The sequence below is a fragment of the Cinclus cinclus genome, chromosome 7, assembly GCF_963662255.1.
Source record: "Cinclus cinclus chromosome 7, bCinCin1.1, whole genome shotgun sequence".
Classification (NCBI taxonomy): Eukaryota; Metazoa; Chordata; class Aves; order Passeriformes; family Cinclidae; genus Cinclus; species Cinclus cinclus.
The window spans coordinates 8174902-8184070 of NC_085052.1; positions in this window are offsets into that span (position 1 = coordinate 8174902).

The window sequence follows — 9169 nt, forward strand, 5'->3', positions numbered from 1 at the left end:
GAAGGGTTGGGTCTTTTTTCTTTTAAAAGCAAACTGATTTCTGAAACTAACCCCAGAAACGATGTCTCTTGGAAGACACTGACATTGGCATCTGCTGGACTGACCCAGTTAATCCTGCCCTGATGTGGAGCAGATGGTCACAGGCTCATTTCAGTCAGCAAAGCAGAAGTGCTTTAGTGCTGGAGTCTTTTTCCAGTTCCCTCTCTGCTGTAGGTATTCCTGCATTGGCCCACTGGGTGCTTTCATTCCTCCCTCTTTCTAGTTTGTATTTGCATTTCCACCAGCTGGTTTTTGTATGTAGATGAATTCTGTAGCATTTCATCTACATTCGTGATCTGAGATCTCCATCTCACCTACTTACTTGGCCTCCTTTATATGGGAAAAAAGTATTTTCAGAATCTCAACTCAGGAATAAATAATTTTTGTTCTCTTTATTACCAAGAAGGTGGTTAATAACAGGATTAGGTTGTGTGGGAGGACATAGAAGCAGATGTGGAAAAGCAAATATAACTAACAACAACTTTGTGGGAACATGTGTGGTGAGACTTTTTCCCTTGTCTTGGTGGTTCCAAGGGGCAGGTCTCTGATCTCAGCAGTTTAAGTTCTTTGGGGAGAAGGGATAAAGCAAATTTCAGTGTTATCGTACAGATGTTGTTAATTAGGATGCTGAGTCTGGCTCTACTTTTCCTTATGAAGAACTGAATTTCTTTTTAAAGTCTTTGGGCAGTGCTGGCATTAGAGATGGATGAATGAAAGCATTCATTATTTTGGTTGAGAGTGGGAGTTCTGACTACAGCAAAGGTGCCACCTCTTCCCAGGCAATGGATGGGACTTAGATCTCTGTGGTGCTATGGAAACACTAGACCAGCATGCCCTGGACATTGGGGTGGAGGAGTCAGCCTGTACTGACACATACTGCCAGATTTCACTAAAGCAAGATGGGCCTGGGAACATCTCAGAGGCTCTTCCCGTTTGTCTGGTGCTGACAGGCTCAGGGCAGAAGGCAAAGCAAATGAAAGGGGCAGCTCTAACACTCGCTTGGTCAGCACCCAGAGCGGCTTTCAAAGCCAACCCCTCTAAAGAATCACTTTGTATTTCCCATCAGGACTCCTGCTCTGATTACATATCACCCCAACAGGCAGATAAATGAGCTAAAAGCAACTCTGTTGGAAAAGGGTAGCAGGAGGAGAGAGGGGAGATGAGGAGAGCAGCTCCCGGCTGTGCTGACTCGGACACTGGGTTTCAGGCTGGCTGTGATTAATGAAAGCACCCATGGCCTGTGGCCACCACTGGGGAGGCTGCTGGGAGGGCACGTGTGAAGCATTGCAGAATAAAAGCATATAGGCAGCTAAAGGGAACTTCAGGGTGCCTCTTTAAACCTTGATGTGAAATAACTGACAGCAACTTGGAGTGGAGAAAGGAACTGAGATGCCATTGGCATGGTTAAAGGATTTTCTTATTTCTTCAAACCTCTCTGCTCATAGGAGCATGGTAAAGGTTGTTAGGATAAATTGCCATTTACATTTGTTTTCTTTTTAAGGAAGTGTGACTTCAGATACATCCTTCATGCAATTAGGATTTGATTTTGACTGAACAAGAATTTTGAATTTGAACGCTGCTTTGGGGGGGATTGTTGGAGACTTATTTTCACATCAGGGTAAAGATGCACTTATTGCTTTGATGTGTTTTCTGTGTCTGAATAATTTTTGTTGAGTTTTCTTTGGTAGAGAAAAAAAAAACAGCAGGTGAATTTTGAGAACAAGAGAATGCAGCCCAAACATTTCCATCCTCCCTTAGCTACAGAAAACCAGCTGCTTCTCATTTCAGAACCAAAATACATAAGATCATTTCTTTTAAGGGTGGGTCACAGGCTGCTTTATGTGTTAAGGATTTATAGTGAAATGATGCAATTTGAACTTTTATTTAATAACCACCCTTCCAAACCAAGTGTGTTTGCAAAACATTCAGTATTCATGTTTGTAAACCACACAGTGGGAATTAGGACTGGGATGAATGAAATTCACAGGAAATACAGAAAGCTTGTCAGTGCCAATAATTAAAAATTGAAGATCTTGTACTTAAGTTTCACATCTTGGTAGAGATTATAAATGTGCATCTGGAGTGCTGAATTTAATATTCTCCCCAGCAGTGCAGAGAAAAGCTAGAAGGAGATTTCAGCCTCTAGCAGAAACGAAGGGATAAGACAGTCTATCACTGTTTGCAGAGAAGGAAAACAGCATGGGAGAGCTGACTGCTGCCTTCCCACCAAATCTCTCCAGCTCTACCTGCTGGCAGGAGGTTTGGTGGAGGAGCTGCAGCCCACCAAGGCAGAGCCCTGCACTGCCTGGAAGCCTCTTCTCCTTCTCCTTTCTACTCTGAACCTTTACCCACTGTCGTACAATGGCACCTTGTTATCAAATCTCCAGCAAATTCTTTGGCAGGGAAGAGAGTTTTCCACTCTGTCACATCTGCTCTGGTATCTCAGAGCAGATAGGCACTTGTTTCTGCCAGTTTCCAATACGTTTTTATATAAACCAAACAGTTTTAAAAACCTAAGCTTTCCCATTTGGCATTTCAGTTAATCTTTGTTCACCTTTCCTTCTGCACATTGTCTTGCTTGTTAGGAGTGGAAGAGGAAAAAAGTTCACCACCTCAGGGAAAAAGATACAAGCACTGCACCAGAGGAAAAGGTGACACAAGGACACAAATGCCAACAATGGTGACTTTGGAGGAGAGTTCAGCAAGACCAGGGCTGGCTGTGGGGTTCTACATGTGCTGCCTCCTGCTGTCTCCTGCCCCTCCTGCTTGTCCACCACAATTTTCCTCCCTGCAGAAGCCATGGTTTGTCTGTTGTGAGAAGAAAAGTTGATTTTTTTCTCATCACTCCAGTCATTTGTCAGCTCCTAGCAGAGACCTCCCCAAACACGGCACTGCCAGCAGCAGGATCTGACCCACTTTTCAGCTCCTGTTTCAGAGAAGAGATGGATTGGAGCATTTATCTCAGCAGGGCTTCTTCAATCAGAAAGGCAGGCTGGATTTCTCTTGTTACTGAGACCTTGTTATTTACTTGGCCCTCTGCCCTGCTCTTGGTCACATCTATTGCCTGAACAAGGGAGGTAAAGCTGAAATTCTGTTCTTTGTGCTGCTACCCAGCGACCATCTGAGGAACTGAGCTCTGCAGCACAGCAGGAGCCTGGTTTTCCACTGACACCTTCATGGTCAGCCCAGCTCGTTCCTTGGAGCCCATCTGTGGGGCCAAGAGCCAGGCAGGGGCAATTAGCATCCCACAGAATCACTGGGGCAGGGACCGACAGCCCTGGGGGGCAGTGGGCCATGGCAGGGCTGATACGGACTATTGGTGCCTTCCAGGATGTGACAACCATTTCCAGTACAGTGTGAAGGTTCCTGATTTTCTGTTTTATAAACTTAAAGTATTCTGTATTTGACAAAGGAGTGGCAGGGAGAGGGACGAATGCAGCAGGACAGCGGTGCAGCTGGTGACAGCTCATTAGTAAATGATTAACTACCCAACTCCTTAGCAGATTAGGGGGGTGAGGGTAGCAGGGATGCCCCCTGGACTCATTTGGCAAAGGATGACTCAGAACACAGGAAAAGTCAGGCTGAGGACAGCAGGGAATGACTCTGAAGCTGCTGTCAGCAGGAGCTGGGGTTCTGCGTCCTCTCTGCCCACACCAGCACCACCGGCAGACCCCCCACAATTCCAGCTGGAGTTATCAGGGGAACGTTCTCATTCCAAACATTTCTAAACCTCCTTGCTGTGCACCATTCCCTCACAGTGTCATGGCTTTGTCCCACCCGAAGTACCAGGGCAGGAACCTGCCATGAACTTCCCCTGCTCCAGAAAGGTTCAGGTCAAGATGTGGAGCAGCTCTCAAGTCCCTGAGCTCTGGGAGGGCTCTGAATGGGGCAGTGCAGATACTCTAATGGCCCTCATTCACCTGGTCTTCACACCAAACACAACCAAAGGGACAGCTGACACCACCACATGGTGCCACAGCCCACTGACAGGTGTGGGGCACTGGTGTGGGACCCTTTGGGGCTGACAGCAGTGACCACCTCCTCCTGCAGGCAGAGAGATCCTCCTGTCTCCTGGCTGCAATGCCCGAACACCCCTGCACTATTCCCAGCCTTGTGATCATCAGTATTTGTGCCACTGGCAGAACTTAAAAAGACAAATGGATGGAAAGATCCCAGAGTGACCAGACCACAATGCAAGGGATGTTTCATCCAGGTGCCAGAGAGACTGGACAAACATTTAGTCTGGGTTATTCCAAAGTTTTAGCTGACCTTGAGGGCAGGTGCTACTTACTGCCACTTGTCTGATGCTAGGAAATAACCTGAAGCAGACTTTAATTTTTTTTTTCAAACACCACATACAACAAAAATGTACTTACAGCAGAGAACTCCTGTTTTAACATCTTTTGACATATTTTTTTCCTATCCACAGTCCCTTTTGCTGTTTACAGTTCTTCCTCATGACTGAGCTTTCCTTCCTTTTTGTTCCCCCCCCCTCCCCCCCCCCCCCGCAGCTACTTTTCCACTACAGAGGTTTTCTCAGAAATGTTATGCTGCCAGAATTTACTTTTATTCTTAGAAACTGGAACACAAGGGCAATTGCTTGGAAGCAAAATGACATCTGTGAAGAATGACTTTGGACATTGAATAAAATGGAAGAGGGGCAAATTGGGGGACAGAAGGTCAATTCCTGTAGGGCACTTAGTTAAAAGACATTTAGCATATAAATGAGGTTATTTTGGCAAAAAGTGTCCTGGTGTAGAATATGTGACTGATCAGTAGATGCTGCTGAAGAGCAACTACTCAAAAACATTGTTATCTCCTGGTTAAAAAAATTGTGCAACCCTCATCACCGATGGAGGTAATATCCTTCCAGCTGCCTTGAGGCATAAACCATAGCTTTGTGCTGTTTTATAGGCACAGACAGAAACAGAAACAAATTTCTTGGGAAAACTTACAGAGGCAGGAAATAAAAGGATATAGTTCAGTGATGTCCCTACTGATGAACATCACAAACATCCAACATTTTAAAAGAAGATTAGCACCACTGCTAGCCATGATCTTAATGCTCCCACCAATGCTTCAGTTTCATCCACACTGCTGGGTTACAAATGAAACAAATTCTCAGGCACAGATCGACTCAGGCACCCCAGGATGAAAAACTAAGCATGACAGACACTTGTTGTGGCAAATCCAGTCCTGTGCCACCACAGCAGCTTGGTGCCCCCAAAAGTACTGTTCCTGCTCTAAGCTGGAGCCACCAAGGAGCTGTCAGCAGCAACCAAAGGGCTCCTGATCACTGAGGGTCCTTGTAGTGATGGTATGGTTTCATTTAAAGTGATTTGCCTGAATGAGAGATTTGTATCAATCTTGTCTGGCTTCTCCACTTCTTTAAGGCATGCAATAAATTAGAAGGTGATAAGGGGCCAAAAGGAACATTCAAAATTCCAGTGGCATTTCTAGGAACTGCCTGGCATGCCCCAAGTTCCTCACTGGCCAGCCTGCAGGAGGAAAGTAGCTGGCTATGGCAAAGCATGCACATGGAAGAAGTGTTCATCCCTGGGAAACAAACCAAAAAAGCCCTTAATGCATCTCAGATTACCTTGTCATCTGCACAGACCCAAAGGTAGACAGTCAGTACATGCACTTTCTAGCCCCTGCTCTGACCAAGGGAGCAGCAACAGGGAAGCACCTTTGTAAATATTAGTGTGTCCCCTAGTGGGCCTGAAATGCTGAAGGCATCCATGTGACTGAGAAGATTTCCACAGTCCCTGCTGGTGCTGCTTTCCATGAGCAGCACAGACGTGAGCCAGTTCCCTGCAGGGAAATGGGAACATCACCTAACATTCCCTAGAGACAGAGTGATTGAAGGGACTCAGGTACTGCAGTTTCTGCAGGACATCAAGGGTGACTTCTCCCTTAGCATGGAACTGGCACATCAGCATCTCCCCATAGCTCAGGGCATTGATGAACCCACCCTCATGCCTGCTACACGTCTGACGGAGGCTTTCCCAGGAATTTTCTGGGAGCTAAAGCAATTCCTAGTATTGAATGTGGTGCTGGAGATCACATTCATGGAAAGAGACAGCATGATGCAAATGTATCTGAAACCACCTCTTGAATTTTACTGAGTGTGTGTGAGGAAGTGGCTGTCCTGAGGTCACCAGAAAATCTGGGGCAAAGCACAGATTAAGCACCTGGTGTCCCCAGCTCACCACAGATCCACTCTCTCTGCAGTGTGCAGGGTATCATCACTCCTTTATTGCAGTTGCTCCTGTTTGAATCCTTTTGCAGAAATTCCAGCCACACTGAAGTACGTCTGGCTGTTATTTAGATATCCCTACTAAATACATAGGTATTTATTTAGATATCCCTATTAAATATATAGGTATCCCTCCAATCCTCCAGGCTGGAGATAATAACTCTAATAAGAGAATTAAGCATTACACAGAGCTTGTCTCTGGCTCACTTCAGGGTGGACACTGCACAGATAAACTTCCTGGCTGGACACATTTTCCTGCAGGACCTGTGCCCTCTTGATCACTTTATGATCCAACCCCAGTTCTAAGGGATTTGCCCTTGGGAAGAAGTGTGGAAGTTGTGTGGTCTGGTTTGTGCTTTCTGTTCAATGGGCTTCTTATTTTTCTTAGCTTCCATGATCTCACATCAATACAGAGGCTTCCCTTACCATTACTTTCTGTCTCTTCCAGGACTTGCTTTTCTCCTGAGCAATTGCAATCTTCCTAGCTAGAGTATAAGGAGCATGATTCATATTTGGGAATCCAAGGGGAAATATTAGCAGCCACTAATTAGTCAGTGGAGCACAGGAAGGTGCCATAAATTAACAGCCAGGGAAACAACCTAATTCTTTATTTAAGTGTGGCTTTTCTAAAAGGGCTGTTTAGTGACTCAGGTGCAAATTACTGGGAATTTACAGATAATCTTTGCAGAACAAGAAGGGGCCATGTTAGAAGAAAACCAGGTATTCTGCAGCATACAATGTGTTGTAAAGTGTTAGCACATTTATTAATCATATGTGGGTGGACAACTTCACACACCCTACCAGAATTTACCGTACCAATGTCATTTCCATATTGTGTCTCTGTAAGTGTTATGAATCAGCCAATATGTGACATTAATTGTCTGTATTTAGCATTGTGCAAACTGACATAATGATCTATTATGGAGTAACACATCTGTAACTGTTTACTGAAGTACAGAAGTAATCCCCCAGTTCTCTAAAATATTCTGGAATTATTCTGTACATGCTATATCTAACCAAATCCTGATTTTGTGCAAAAGTAACATTGTTCTATGGCTGAGAGGTGCAGCATGCAGTGCTCAGCATCTGCTTCAGCAGCAGGTTCTGTGGAGGTGGCTCATCTCCCACCACCATGGGGGATCTTCTTCATTTCTTTTGAGAAATGTTTCTCTATGAAGTTCTAGGAAATTTCTGTATGGCTTTGGATTTTTTTTTAATGAAATTATTTGAATTTCAATTTCTCACCTCCTTCATTCATCCATGACTGGGAACACAAGGTATTTGTCTCGTAGTTCAGTGGCATGTGGCCATTTTCAGGAACTGTTTGAAAAAATGATGGAAGAATGCAGGATGTCTGGTCTAAGAAAAAGAGAAGGGAGATCAGGTGGAAAAACTACCTTCCATAATGGAGATTTCTCTGCAGACAGTGGCAACCCAAATGTTGTCTGTGCCCACTGAAAACAGGGCAAGAAAATATAATGTAATTTTCTGGAAAAAATTGTCTAGGATAAATACTAGGAAAAAAATTTCCTAATTTTACAGTGATATGAGTCTTGGAACAACATAGGAAAGTTTGGACTTTCCTCTTCCAAAGTTCAGAAGAAGAACTGAGGCAAACTTTGGCCAGGAAAGACTGAGGATGACATCCTGAGTAGATGCTCTTGAAGTAGTTGATCTGTGATTTTAAGATTCAGGCCATGAGGACTGTCCTAGCAGACTGACAGAGTTAAAGAGCTGGAAGAAGCCCTGTGTAGAGATAGCCAGCTATGCCATCCCTCAGGGGCTCCTTAGGCAGAAATAGATTTGCTGTGCTCAAAGCAGCAGTGCAGAGCAAAGCACTCCCATAGTAGCTTTGGAGAAGAGCTCCCAAGGAATCTGTTTTCTTCATTTTCAGCTTCTGTAGTTCCAGAACTGGGAGTTCCCTCTGTATTTATGCAGAATTCAGCACAAACAGGCCTTTGAACACCACTGAAACAGCAAAATCAAAATGTGATCCTTTCCACCTTGAGAAACAAGCATGTCCCAAACACTCTTATCTCAAAAGCAGAAGTGACAGGCTGTGGAAAAATTCAGTCTGGAAATTAATCTTTTGAACAGGAGCTAAGTCTGAATAGATTATACATATATTTGTGCTTGCCTGTTTTGCGTTACACAATATTGTTTTCATCTTCAGCTGAATAAAATTTTATAATGACTTTTTTTTTAAGTCCAGCATATTTGTCAAATTACTACCGAAGTAATTTGCACCAATGCTGATTTTAGTGAGTGTAGTTCCTTACTGTAGTAGCCAACTTGGCCTTGTTAAATTGGAGGCTGGATAAATACCTCCTTTGAGCCAAATCCACATTAATCAAAGCTTATATAAATTTCTTAATATCAGCAATCCTGTGCCTGCTAAACCCAGTAGTTATTTTGGTTGTATCTGGCAAGATAAAATTATCAGTACTCAAACCCAGTAATTCTGTTTGTTGCCACATCACTGTATATTGACACTCTTTATTTTACAGCAATATGTGTGTGTAAAAATTCCCACACAAAGTGTCCATGTTTATCCAGGGCACAGGTATGTGTTCTGCCATGTCTGCCATGGTGCTGTAAGCAACAGAGGACAGGACAAAACTCCCTTTAGGCATCCATTGGAGCGCTCCTGAAAGAAGTTCCTTATCAATTTTCTTTTGGTGTGCTATCAGCTGAAAATTGCTCATGTTTCAATGCGAGGAAGGCATATCCACAAATAAATATTTACAGGAAATATTCTTTTTTGGGAAACAAATAAGCACTTGCTCTGGAAATCCTGCTGCACCAGTGACATCTCTGTGGTTCTACTTGGTAGCATCCAAACATTTTCTGTGAGAATTCTCTGTGGTTTTC